Here is a 14,117-nt window from a genome sequence, read left to right as displayed (position 1 = left end):
TAACTGATTTATGCAACATGAATGTTCATATCTAAACATGTGAGGGGGTTTTCAATACATACTATTTCATAATAAGTAAACATACTAAACATCCATCCTTTGGGCCCTGACAAAGTACAAATGCGCGCATCCCTAACCGGTCCGGGGTAGCTAGCCACCGAAGCCGATTAGAGCGTACTAGGCACCTCGCGGCCTAGGGGCAACTTATGGAGCTCATCCCTTGGACACCTCACGGTCCGGTACTTGTCAACATCAAAATAAAGTAAAATACTTTTCTTATACTTCTTATATCATGCAATTTGGAAAGAAACAATTTACACATGCTTTAACTTAAAATGATGTCATGGCAGGAATACTTTATGCATGCTCTATCAAATCACATCATGGAAACAATAACGAAAGTAACGAAACAACTCATACTGCAGGTGAGAGATGTACTTACCTTATTGATGAATAGTCACAATACGAGTCTCGAATTACTACTAGATCCACAAGTCAAATTCCTGTAACAAAACATCCTCTAAATAACATATCCCAGAATAACCTCAAATGATTCTTATATCTTATCTAATTTTAACCTAATCATAACCTAATCAATTAATTAGTCCAACCCCATCAACTTTTCCAATTGGATTAATCAAACATATACATCCTTGATTAATCAAATACTAACTATTAAACTAATTAATTGATTTACTAATTAACTACTTAATTAATTGATTAAACAATTAACTAATTAACCAATTAACTTACTATTAATTAACAAATTAATGGATTAGTATTAGATTAATGATCTAACTAAACTAGATTAATTAACCAACTTTAATTAATCAAATTACTTTAATTAATTAACTTACCTTAATTAATAATTAATCTAATTAATTAGACGTATGTCTTCGTCTTCGTGCAGGAACAGGGCTGAGGTCGGCGGCGTTCGGTGTCTTCACGGTGGCGTCGAGGAGCTTCCGGCAGAGGGCAGCTGGACGTGGCAGAAGGCGCACTACAAAAAAACCAGGGTTTTGCAACGAATTTTGCAACGAATTTCTCAAAAAAATTCGTTGCAAAATTTTTTTGCAACGAATTTGGCAACGAAATCAAATTCGTTGCCAAATACTCATCGCAGAATTCTGCAACGAATTTCCAAGATTCGTTGCTAAAAATAGCGACGAAAAAATTAATTCGTCGCCGAATTCGTTGCCAATCGGCAACGAAAATTTATTCATCGCCGATTGGCGACGAAATAATTCGTTGCCAATCGGCAACGAAAACTTATTCGTCGCCGATTGGCAACGAAAATTTATTCGTTGCCGATTGGCAACGAATTATTTCGTCGCCAATCGGCAACGAATAAATTTTCGTTGCCGATTGGCAACGAATTATTTCGTTGCCAATCAGCGACGATAACTTATTTGTTGCCGATTGGCGACGAATAAATTTTCGTTGCCAATCGGCAACGAATAAATTTTCGTCGCCGATTGGCAACGAATAAGTTATCGTCGCTGATTGGCAACGAAATAATTCGTTGCCAATCGGCAACGAAAACTTATTCGTCGCCGATTGGCGACGAAATTTGCAACGAAAAATATTTTCGTCGCAATATATCGATACACAGTAACTTACGATACTATTGCGACAACTACGTTTTCGTTGCAAAATTCGTCGCAGATTTGCAACGAATTTGATTTTCATTGCAAATTTCGTCGCAAATTAAAAAAAAAAATCCATGCCATATTCATTTGTTGTTCATCCCGAAGGATACATACATTATAATTAATATACCTGCACACACAATCAACAATATATATAGAATCTACAAATCAATCCAAATCATGTAAAACCATGTAAATCATATCAACATCGATACTCCATATACAATCATCAATCTCAAATATCAACATCATACAAACAAGTAATAAATCCAAATAAAAACCTAAAGTCTAAACAGCTACATCAGTCATATAAATCCTAATACATCATCAGATAATAAAAGGATGAAGAGAGGTAACAACAAATAGAAGAAAATCCATCATCGTGCTCCAGAGACTCTACTTCCTTCTCCGTCACTATCTGTTGTTCTCCTGTATACGAAAAATAAAAAAGAGAAAGTATCATTTTTAAAACAGGAATTGATCCAAACAAGCAAGAAAGGAATTCTTTCCAAACAGGAATTGATCCAAACAAGCAAGAAAGGATGAGCAAACATGATTTCAGTTTTAGCTTGCCTTGTTCATAAATCTTCCCAAACTGTGAATGTCCAGAGATCCTGCTATGCTCCTCTCCGTAGTCCACCTGCCCTCCCTTCAAGTAATAGAACAGTTCCCTTGCCCTGTGTCCAAAGGTATATCGAGTTTTAAAAATCCAAAGAGGGGGAAATCAAATTTTTTTCTTCAGATTTTCCGAAAAGAAGGGAAGCAACGGAACCAATGATTTTGAGAAGAAGCACCTGTCATGGATGCTGGTTAGGGATCCCAGATCCGGGACCAGAACACGCTCATCCTTCTTCTCCGCCCCGGCGAAGTAGGACAAACCGCCAAGTCGCTGCAACCCAAACAAAAGCCAGAGTTAATGCGATATCGATGAAAGAAAAGGTAAAATCACAGTACCGATCAAGACATTTACCCCCTTTCCGAATCCGAAGATACCGTGCACCAACACGATAGGCGGCGGCGAGCCCTCGAGCACCACCGGCGGCTGGCCCCTTCCCTCCGCCTCCCTCTGCCCGGCGCCGAGGTTGAAGACATTAGGCCGCAGGCAGTCGGCGACAGCCTGCGACAGGTCGGACGCTAGCGCGGCGCTGAAGATGTAGAGGCCGAAGAGTAGGTGCACCGTCGCGCTGACGAAGAGCTCCGTCAGCCCGAGGATTCCGATCGATAGCCTCGCCATTTCCCCTCCGGAAGAGAACCAAAAATAGCTCCCTTTTTCGGCGTCTATCCCCTCCTGCTCTTCGATCGAAAGCGATGGAACAAGAAGAGGAAGAGAGGAGGAATGGAAGAAGGCTCGAGCGACGACCTTCTTCTCTCTCCACCAGCGTTTCGGCGAGAAGGACGGGCGGCGGCAGCTATGGCATCGACGAGGACAGATCGGAGAGGAGAAGGGGGCAAATCGCGGCGGGCAAGGCAGAAGGGAAATCGCGAAGGAAGAAAAGGGGATTGGGGCAAATGGTTAAGTTAGGGTATTTGGCGACGAAATCTAGTTCGTCGCCAAATTCGTTGCCAAATTGGCAACGAATTAGACGTTTCGTCGCCAAATTGGCAACGAATTAAAGCTTTCGTCGCCAAATTGGCAACGAAGTAATCTATTCGTCGCAAATTGAAAAATTTTGGGGGAAAATTTATCCCGGGCAAAAATTTGGGGGAATTTTTGCAACGAAATTTTTTCGTCGCAGAATGTTTAATCGATCGGATGATCGATTAAGCCTCAATGTAATCGATCGGTTGATCGATTTTTACAGAACGTCTGGTAATCGATTCGGGGATCGATTAAAGATTTGCAACGAAAATGGTTTTCGTCGCAGATTTGCAACAAACCAGTTCGTCGCAGAACTGCAACGAAAATCATTTTCGTTGCTATTTGGCAACGAAAAAGGTTTTCGTTGCTAATTGGCGACGAATTTTGCAACGAATTTATTTTCGTCGCCAACTTTGCAAATCATATCGATTTTTACAGAACGTCTGGTAATCGATTCGGGGATCGATTAAAGATTTGCAACGAAAATGGTTTTCGTCGCAGATTTGCAACAAACCAGTTCGTCGCAGAACTGCAACGAAAATCATTTTCGTTGCTATTTGGCAACGAAAAAGGTTTTCGTTGCTAATTGGCGATGAATTTTGCAACGAATTTATTTTCGTCGCCAACTTTGCAAATCATATCGATTTTTACAGAACGTCTGGTAATCGATTCGGGGATCGATTAAAGATTTGCAACGAAAATGGTTTTCGTCGCAGATTTGCAACAAACCAGTTCGTCGCAGATCTGCAACGAAAATCATTTTCGTTGCTATTTGGCAACGAAAAAAGTTTTTGTTGCTAATTGGCGACGAAATTTGCAACGAATTTATTTTCGTCGCCAACTTTGCAAAACATATCCATTTTCACAAAATGGTTGGTAATCGATTCGGGGATCAATTAAAGATTTGCAACGAAAATGGTTTTCGTCGCAGATTTGCAACAAACCAGTTCGTCGCAGATCTGCGACGAAAATCATTTTCGTTGCTATTTGGCAACGAAAAAGGTTTTCGTTGCCAATTGGCGACGAATTTTGCAACGAATTTATTTTCGTCGCCAACTTTGTAAAACATATCGATTTTTAATTAAATATTTGCAACGAAAATGGTTTTCGTCGCCAATCTGCAACGAACTTTTTATTTGTTGGAAATTCAGCGACGAATTTTGCAACGAAAATAATTTTTGCAACGAATTTTACGACGAAAATATTTCGTTGCTATTTTGGCAACGAATTATTTTTCGTTGCTAATTTCGACACAAATTTGCAACGAATATTTTTTTTGTTGCAAAATTAGTTGCAAATTTGCAACGAATTTTTTTTGTTGCAAAATTTCGTTGCTAAAACAGTGTTTTTTTGTAGTGGCGGCGCTGGTCGGTGGTGCTTCTCCGGCGAACAGCGCAAGGGAGAAGGGAGGCAGCGGCTGCTCTGCGTCGTCTTCTCCTTGCGCGGACAGGGCAGCAGGTCACGGGCGGGGGCGCGGCTGGGCTTGGCGCTCGTGCTTCTCCGGCGAACAGCGCAAGGGAGCAAGGGAGGCGGGAGCTTCTCTGCTTCGTCTTCTCCACGCGACGGGCGGCAGTTGCGTCGGGCGGTGAGCGCCAGGCGGCGGAGAGGAGAGGAGAGAAGATTGGTGGCTAGGTTTCGGCTGCAGCCCCCCTTCTTATAGCCCTCATCCTTGTTTCGTTCCGTGTTTTCCGCCGACGGGGACCGGCGGCAGCGGGCGTGGTCGCGCGGACGAAGTCCCGCGGACGAGGTCGGCGCGGTGCGGGCGGACAGGGAAAATCAGAATTTAAACCGATGAACAGGGATTGATTAAACCAGGTTAAAATCAAATCCTTGAACCGATTACTGTAGCGAACCTCGGTTCAATCTTGGTTCACCCGATTCAGCCCTCAAACGACCTCCGATTTGGTCAAACTTGGTCTCGTTGGATCCGTCTTCACGAGACGAACCTTTTTATCCATTTTATTTTATTAAACTCTCTTCTATTGTTTAACTAAGGTACTTTCATTAGAATTTTAAATCTAATTAAAATCCAAAAATAGGGAGAAATAACTCGGGTGTTACACAAGAAGAGGATATCTATCAGATAGAGTACTCTAGAGTAATTGGAAGTCTTATGTACTTAATAAGTTGTACATGATTAGACCTAGCTTACGTAGTAAGTATATTAAGTAGATATATAAGTAATCCCGATATTGAGCACTAGAAAGGAATAATGAGAGTACTAAGGTATACTCGTGATTATGGACTACATTATATGAGATATCCTACTATTATCGAAGGATATAGTGATGCGAATTGGATATCTAACATTAAAGACTCGAAGTCTATGAGTTGATATTTAGTCACTTAGGGAAGTGTAGTCATTTTGTGGAAATCTTTTAAGCAAACCTAATAACTAGATTCACAATGGAATTTGAATTTGTAACCCTTGACAAGTGTGGTAAAGACAATTCTTAGAAGATATTTCTAGATGAACCTATGTCGATAATTTGCATACATCGCAATAGTCAATCGATAATTAGTTGGCACGGAGCTATTTATATAATGGTAAATCTAGACATATACATCATTTAAACAATGCTATTAGACAACTATTCTCAACGAGACTTATCAATATTGATTATGTAAAGTTAAAGGATAACTTAGTAGATCCACTAACAGGGTTAAACAGAGAAGTAGTTTCAAGTTTATACGAGGGATGGATTTGATGCCTATTGAATATGTTGGTACAAAGGAAACCCAACTTATACTGATTAAAGATTTCAAGAACTAGATTCATTAGAACAACCTAATTGTACCAACTAAGTAGATCACTATAGAAAATTTTCTCAATGGACTAGTGAAAGGATGATGGTTAAACATACAACTTTTAATGATATGGTGGAGTAATATGAAATACTCTTAAGAGAATACCTATGTGAGAAAGAAATGAGACGCTTCAAGGAGAATTAAAAACATGATTCTTAAAATTTTTCATAGAATTAGACATGTTTGTGTCAAATAACGAATACACTCACGAGAACTGAGTTGTATCAGGGAGAAATCTATATTAGATGTGTAAATGATTACACAAACACAGAATAGTTCAACGACATTGTGTCTACTATCAGCCAATAAACAAGCATGTCTTCACAAGAAAAGGTTTAAAGAATAAAATCTACTTATTATATATTGGATTCAACTGTTGAATATTATCACATACCCTATTTCTATTCATGTGGAAAATTGTTGAAAATTAGAATAGAAATAAAAGAGATGGAAAAGAAAGAGACTCCAGTGTGAATGAGACTTTATTATCACATTGGAGTTTCATGGCATTATGGTTGGTTTATAATGTATTACAAGCATTGAGGTTGTGAATATATATACATGAGGAGAGACTCTTTCTCACACGTAGCCTGTAGGGAGGGGTGCAAATCTAGGGCTCAAATGACTCATGTGCAAGCATGACCTATGCTCGTCAAATGCTAAACCAGTTAAGGAAAAAATTTATCCAAGCGAATCAACCAATGTTTTGCCACATGCATCCTCGTTTTTTGTTACTGTTCAAATGTATAATGGAGGCGTTAATGCGCCTACTCCGAAATGATCAAATATTAATGGCATATCCATAACCACCCAAATAAAATGACTGACCATTAATGGTTGATGACTTGGCATTTTGAACCGGACGGGGAAAGACACTAAATGACCTTTAATTGGTCATTTACTACTACGAACGGTGGAGCGCCTATATAAAGACCATGACTATGAGTAGAGAATAAGTGCAATAGCAAATACAATAACTAAGTGATCCTTCCACCTTCGTTCCCTTATCTTCTCTTTATTGTGCACTCTACTCGACGGATCTACTTGTGACAATGTTCGGATATATGTTCAGTTCGTCACGAACAATCAGTCCTTGGTTGCGTACAGGGGCGGATCCAGGCGAGGGCTGGAGGGGGCTGAAGCCCTCGCCAGGATCGCCAGTGCCGCCTCGTGGCTCAGCCGCGACCAGCGTTTTCACCAACTCCGCGAGGGCTGGAGGGGGCTGGAGGTCTGGAGCAGGCGAGCAGCAGGGCGATTGGCGACCAGCGCTTTCACCAACGCCGCCTCGTGGCTCAGCCGCGACCGCGAGCATAGCGCCCTGCGCCCCCGCTGGAGTGCAGAGCTACGGTGTCTGGAAACGGCGTTTACCCTGCCGTCCCCGTTTCCGAAACGCTGGGAAACATTTCCATCCGTGGAAACTTACCAAAAACGGCAGTTTCCGGCGGCTCTCCTCCGGTAGAAGCCGAGGGGGTTCGCCTCCGGCGGATGCGGAGGCGGCGAATCGCAGGGAGAGGACGAGGAGAAGCCCGTTTCCTGTAGGAGGCATCTGAGCGAAATGATCTGAAGACACTACAAAGCAAATCGATCCCTCAATCGAAGAGAGAACACTGAAATGGGGGATCGAGATGGCATTCAGAGCAAAAGAGGAAGGAGGTAGAAGGGTTTTAAAGGCAGGTTCGTTCTTCTCTCCTCCCCCCTTCCTCGATTCGGCTCCAAGTTTGGGAAGTCCACCGAAGGGCACGCGATCTTCCATTGTTGGGTTTAATATATCATCGTGACTTATTTCGTATCCTGGAGCAGCCCGTTACGAGTGGGCTGGTAACGGAGGGCACGTAACGACTGATTTGTCCTTCTAAAGGGTAAGCGTCCGATCTAACTTTTCCTCCGTACGCTTTGTGGAGTAAGCGTAAAGATTAAGCCAACATAACACAGTCAAACTGCAGCACAGAGGTGCTTGGTTGGAAGGGTAGAGAGTGATGGTTGTGAGGCTTGATGATATGCAAATTAAGGGCGTGGGCGCCAATAGTTTATCAAAATCTAACTAACAAGTAGATTTCACAAATTTAGTCTACAAATGCCCATCTACGGTGTCTGAGCTTAGACGTTTCCAAAATCTGGAAACTTCAACTATTACCGTTTCCCGTTTCCGTTTTCGCGTTTCCCGTTTCCCGTCTCCAAGTTTCCAGACAGCATAGGTGCAGAGTGCTCCGTGCTGGTCGTCGTATTCGTCAAGCGCTCGCCCTGTCGGGCGATTAAAATACCGTAGGTATTAGGTAAGCAGGTTAATGATGGGTAAGAATATAGGGTTAATGGGTTATAGGATGGTTTCTGGATCCGCCCCTGTAAGAAACCCAATAAACACGAAACCTATTCCTCAACCGCGATCTTCGTCGACGCCTCTGTTTCTTCCTCATCTTCGCCCGACGCCACCGCCCGGCTGCCGCCTCTCTTTTGCTTTCCTCGCGCCGTCTTCCTCACCAGCCGAAGCCATCGCCGCGGGCCGCCGACACCGCCGCTCCTCCCTTCCTCGCGGTTCCTCCTCCGTCCGACATTTACTTTTGGATCAGGATATTTTCCTCCCACACATTTATACATTTACTTTTAAAAAAAATTTATTGATTCCTCTATACTGTAGTGGAATGATATAATTTTATGATTTTAGAGTGTTTTGGAATGATTATTATATTGTAAAAAAAATTTATTAGCCCTCGCCAAAAATTATTTCTGGATCCGCCCCTGGTCCAACTACCTTCCACTCGAACTTGAGAAGTCCACTTGGGAGTTCGGCAGACCAGCCAACTTGGCAACCCATGCAGCTCGGACACTTGACAGTTTGGCTCAACAACAACGATGTCCTACTCGAGCTCAGACAACCTTACAACCGGACAACTCAAAACACTTGACAACTCGACTCGACTGACAACTTAAAATTATTAATTCAAGTCATCTTAACAGATAACACTACAAAAAACACATAGAATAGCGACGGAAATAAATTTCCGTAGCTAAAATAGCGACGGAAATAAACTTCCGTCTCTAAATTAGTGACGATCATTTATTCTGTCGCTAAAAAAGCAGATTAGCGATGGAAATAAATTTCCGTTGCTATTTTAGCGACGGAAAATTTATTTCCATCGCTATTTTAGCGACGGAATAAATTTCCGTAGCTAAAATCGCGATTTAGCGCTTCCCCTGACTTTTTTTCCCTTCCCCGCACGTCTAGGGTTTTCTCCGCTCCGTCTCTGCTGCCTCTCTGCTCCGGCTGCTCCCTTTCTACTCCGCCTGGTCCCTCTCTTCTCCGGCAGGTATTCCTCTCTGCTCCAGCTTAATTTCCGGCTGCTCCCTCTCCTCCGACGACCCCCGCGACCGGCGTTCCTCTCTCGCGCACTCTCCTCCGGCGTTGTTCTCCCGCGACCGGCGTTCCTCTCTCGCGCACTCTCCTCCGGCGTTGTTCTTCTCCGACACAGTTTGAAGCTATTTTGGTATGGTTTATTGAAGATATTTGATGATTCTCCTTGTGATCCGTTTGCTTTAGCATAGATCTGCTATAGATACTGGCATCAGTTTCTAAGGATTAAATGGATTAAATTTTAACCTGATAGAAGCACTGGTCCTAGTTTGATGATCAAGTGTGTTACAATATTGACTCATGATATGGTCCTGTATGCATTGCATCATTTTGTCTGGTCTCGGGTGATTCTTAGCTGTCCCATAGTTCCAAAATACCTATTTTACCTTAATATTTATAAAGTTACATATCTAGTGTTTTAACGGCTTAGACACAACTAATCTCTAAGACTTCAGGGGCCTATGGAAAAGGTGCAGGCACACATAGGAAAAGTAAGGGATAAACCTGCATATTGTACAAGGACCTATTTATAGTTATCTCATTCAATCTAATATACATATAGTTAAAATGTGGCTACCTTGGCTTTTGATTTGATTCATCCTGGCGCCTTCTTCAACTAAGCTCCAGGTTTGAGATATATGATTAGGAAAGCAAATTTGAGATATAATTATTTCTATCTCACTATCATTTCTAGTTGTTTCTTACATTTCGAGAAATACATATCAATCTTACTCTAATTCAAACTCTAAAGAACACACACCACAAAAATAACAACGGAAATTATTTGATCTGTCAGGTGCTTTGTTAATTGCTTAAGGTTTTATGTATTTTGGAAAGTTATCATCTTTTAAAATTCTTTTTTATTTATTGTATGCACACTTTTAGGAGCTTTGCATGTCATTGATAAACATGAACCAATCATATATGATAATTAGGGTTTAGGGTTCGTTAAAGATGCTTTGAGTTCCAACAATTAGGATCAGTTAGGAAATTTGTAGGGAAAATGTGGGAAGGGTCAAACATATGCAATCAAATTTATCGTATTGAACAAGATAATTCACAACAAATATACTACAGAATGGCGATGGAAATAGCGACCGAATCTAGTGTGCAACAATGCAATTTCTCCTGCATAGTTATGTTTAACTAATGCAATTGTTGCAAGCTATTAACTAACAATAGAGGCATCATATTGCATTCTACTTAATATGTCCAATATCCTCTTCCGGCCTCTAGACAATCTAAACTAGTTATAAATTGTGAGGTGGTTCTTACAAAATTAATTGAATGAGGTGGTTCTTACAAAATTAATATAACGAATATTTTCACAAATATTGTCATTTGTATTATCCTCAAATTTACAAATATTTGCAGAAGGTTACAATGTATATGAACAAAGCTTGGATGTACAATAGATTAGATGATGGATTTCTCCGACCTGAATTTTATGCCGGAGTTGAAGAGTTTGTGAATTTTGCTAAGAGCCATCCAGAATGTATGAATGGTGCAGAGTTGCGTTGTCCGTGCAATCATTGCAAATGTCGAAATAAAGCTTTCCGTGATGAGGATACCGTGAAGATGCATATATGTAAAAATGGTTTTGTTCCAAACTACTACAATTGGTATTGTCACGGGGAGCCTTATATTTCGGAAAGAATTGGAACCTCAGCTGCTTCTTCATCTGGCACAGCTGTTTTAGAGGAATCACCAGCTAATGACTATATGATGCAAGCTATGGTTAATGACGCAATTAATGTAGTTGATTTATCTAATGTGGATGAAATACCAACAGCTGCAGTTCAGCAACTATACGACATGTTAAAGGCAAGTGAAAGAGAAGTGTGGGAAGGTATTCTATCTGGTCATTCCCAATTATCAGCTACTGCAAGATTGTTGAACATCAAGGTTGAACATCATTTATCAGAACGATGTTACGATGATATTTGTCAATTGATGTCAGAGTTGCTCCTCTTCGTATCAGATATTTAATTGTTGCATGAATTTATTTGTGATCTGTTGGAAGGGGAAAGTATACTGTAACTATGGCTTTGATATTGATTGGTAGCCATTCCTCCATGCTAATTCCTATCCTAGTAAACCTCCATAGTTGACTTGATGTGATACACATTAACTTTGTTAATGATCATGGTTTCATCATGCAGGTAATGAAATTTCTACATTGAAAGCATCCTATAGTGAATTTTGTGAGACGGGCACATAAGGATGAAATCTCAAAGAAGACTAGTGATCAGTCTTTCAGCACTCTACTATCCGAATCATTTTGATTATTTCCACTGTTTGCCATGTAAATCTATGTCTTGGATTAAGTTGGTACAATTTGTGACTGTAGAATTTGATAAAATATGTTGGGTTTTGTAAATTTGGTAGCTTAATAATATTTAGTTTTCAACTGTTTGTCATGTAAATCTGTTGGGTTTCTGTTACTGTGATTGTGTTTGTTATGACTGCCAGGTGTATAATTTTTTTTTGTTGTAAACAGGGGATTACAGGGAATTAAAACAAAAAATAAAATAAAAAAACCTATTAGCGACGGAAATAAAAATATTCCGTCGCTAATCAGCAACGGATTTTAATATTTTTTTTATTTTTTAAAAGCCAGTAGCGACGGAAATTTAAATTTCCGTCGCTAATTAGCGACGGAAATTTAAAATCCGTCGCTAATCAGCAACGGATTTTAATATATATTTTTTTATTTTTTAAAAACCATTAGCGATGGAAATTTAAATTTTCGTCGCTAATTAGCGACGGAAATTTAAAATCCGTCGCTAATCAGCAACGGATTTTAATATATATTTTTTATTTTTTAAAAACCATTAGCGACGGAATTTAAATTTCCGTCTCTAATTAGCGACGGAAATTTAAAAGCCATCGCTAATTATAGCGACGGATTTATGATTCTGTCGCTAAATTTAGAGACGGAATAAAATTCGCGTCGCTAAATTTAGCGACAAAATTATATAGTCCGTCTCTAACTTTTTTCGACGGAATTTTTTTTCGTCGCTATATTTAGCGACGGAATTTTATAAGGCGTCGCTAATTAGCGACGGAAATTTGTTTCTGTCGCTAGAGTGACGTCAGCGACCAAATTTTTAGAGACGGACGAATTCCGTCGCTAATCCGTCGCTAACCGATATTAGCGACGGATTAGCGACGGAATTCGTCCGTCGCTAATTCGTAATTTTTGTGTAGTGTAAACTTAAGTTAGTTTTGTAATTTCAATTCACAACATCCTACTTATCTCTGACAATTAAATCATGAAATATTATCCAACAATGCATATTGGCCGCAATTTTATATTCGAGATAGTTCTTCATATTTAGCAAAAAGGCGTGAAAAGTTTATTCCGTCCAATTTCAAACAGACCAAAAAAGACATAAAAAATAATCCACAGACAGATGCATCCATCGATTATTTTTTTTATAGATAAATAGGAAAGAGTTTATAGATAAATAGAAATAGATCGAGGGAGGGACCTATAAATGATTCTAAGCAAGTTTAACTTCTACCTCAAGGTTACAAATATGATCCTGAACATCCTTTAACTAAGTAATGCAAGATATCTCTCATGAGGTAATTAAGAACTTAGTCTTCCTCCAAGAAAGTAGATAATCATATTGTATGTATATTAATTCATAAATTAAGTTTAAAAGTGTCAATGCGACATCGAATAGTTAGGCCAATCAAATTCAAAAAGTTTCATAATTGAATGCCTTCTCGTTCCGTTCCATTCCATCCTTATCTAAGAACTTCAATCGTGATAGGCTTCTAAAAGCAACTACAATCTCACTCGAGAAGGTTGATTTACCTTCGAATCTTAAAATTGCTCATGCTTCTAATAAGAATGTTCAATGTTGAAATAATATTGGATTTCTTAGCGACTCAATTGAAATCGTTGAATTTATCGTAGAGAGAGTAAAATTGGACAATCGAGCTTGGTAGAGCAGTGACTAAGTTGATCCATTTAGGGAATATAATAGGCTCGACGGATTAGAACCGTCATGTGTTGTGCCAAACATGGCTCATAATAAGTCTAGATTTTTTATTGGCCCCAATATAATTCATGAGAAATGATATGTAATATGAAAAAATGCAGCATGAAATCAATATAACACACTGTATGTAGTGAGTCCTACATCCATGCAGTGGGACCCACAGTCATTTGGCTTACTGCATAATCCATAATCCATAGGCTCGATCATTTTCAACTAAATAAATAAATAAATAAATAACTTACTAATAACTTCTTATTTGACTAAAAAATACCGAGTCAAATTCTCTTCAATCCAAAGGAATAACAATTAAAGTATTATAAATTATAAATTTTTATATTTTTTAAAAAGAGTTTATTCAATTTTAATATCTTAAAAATAAGTAGCAAACTTTTAAAAGAATTAAAAGATCCATTAGAATTTTTATTAGGATATTACAATTTTTTTACTCTATGAAAAATAAATCATGTTATTAATTTATATAATGGATTCGGATCCAGGCCATGCACAGCTTGAACCGCTAAGCCAGACCGGGTTCGAGCGGGCCAATCAAGCGGAAGCGGATGCAATTGGCGACCTTTGGTTCAAGGCCACCTTGGTCCATCTCTAACCTCACAAATTATCACGAATCTCAAGGTACGAGGACCCATCGTGACCGTTGAATCCCTCGTTTTCATTTCCCATGAGACCCCGATTCCACCGTCTTTCTCAGTTGGATCGCG

At 39.7% G+C, this 14,117-nt stretch overlaps 1 long non-coding RNA gene across 1 annotated transcript; it reads right to left on the bottom strand.

The window, feature by feature from the left end:
- Positions 1–1,787: 1,787 nt before the first annotated feature.
- Positions 1,788–3,595, bottom strand: LOC141812778 (uncharacterized). Its single transcript, XR_012600329.1, has 3 exons — positions 2,444–3,595; positions 2,223–2,326; positions 1,788–2,078 (listed from the first exon to the last, which is right to left on the bottom strand). It is a non-coding gene; the product is annotated as an uncharacterized LOC141812778 (long non-coding RNA).
- Between the last annotated feature and the right edge of the window lie 10,522 nt (positions 3,596–14,117).

Source organism: Curcuma longa, chromosome 19, assembly GCF_044706935.1.
Source record: "Curcuma longa cultivar G26 ecotype Majalengka, Jawa Barat chromosome 19, ITB_CL_G26_1.1, whole genome shotgun sequence".
Classification (NCBI taxonomy): domain Eukaryota; kingdom Viridiplantae; phylum Streptophyta; class Magnoliopsida; order Zingiberales; family Zingiberaceae; genus Curcuma; species Curcuma longa.
The sequence above is the reverse complement of the archived record's forward strand: the minus strand, read 5'-3'. Positions and strand labels throughout refer to the sequence as shown.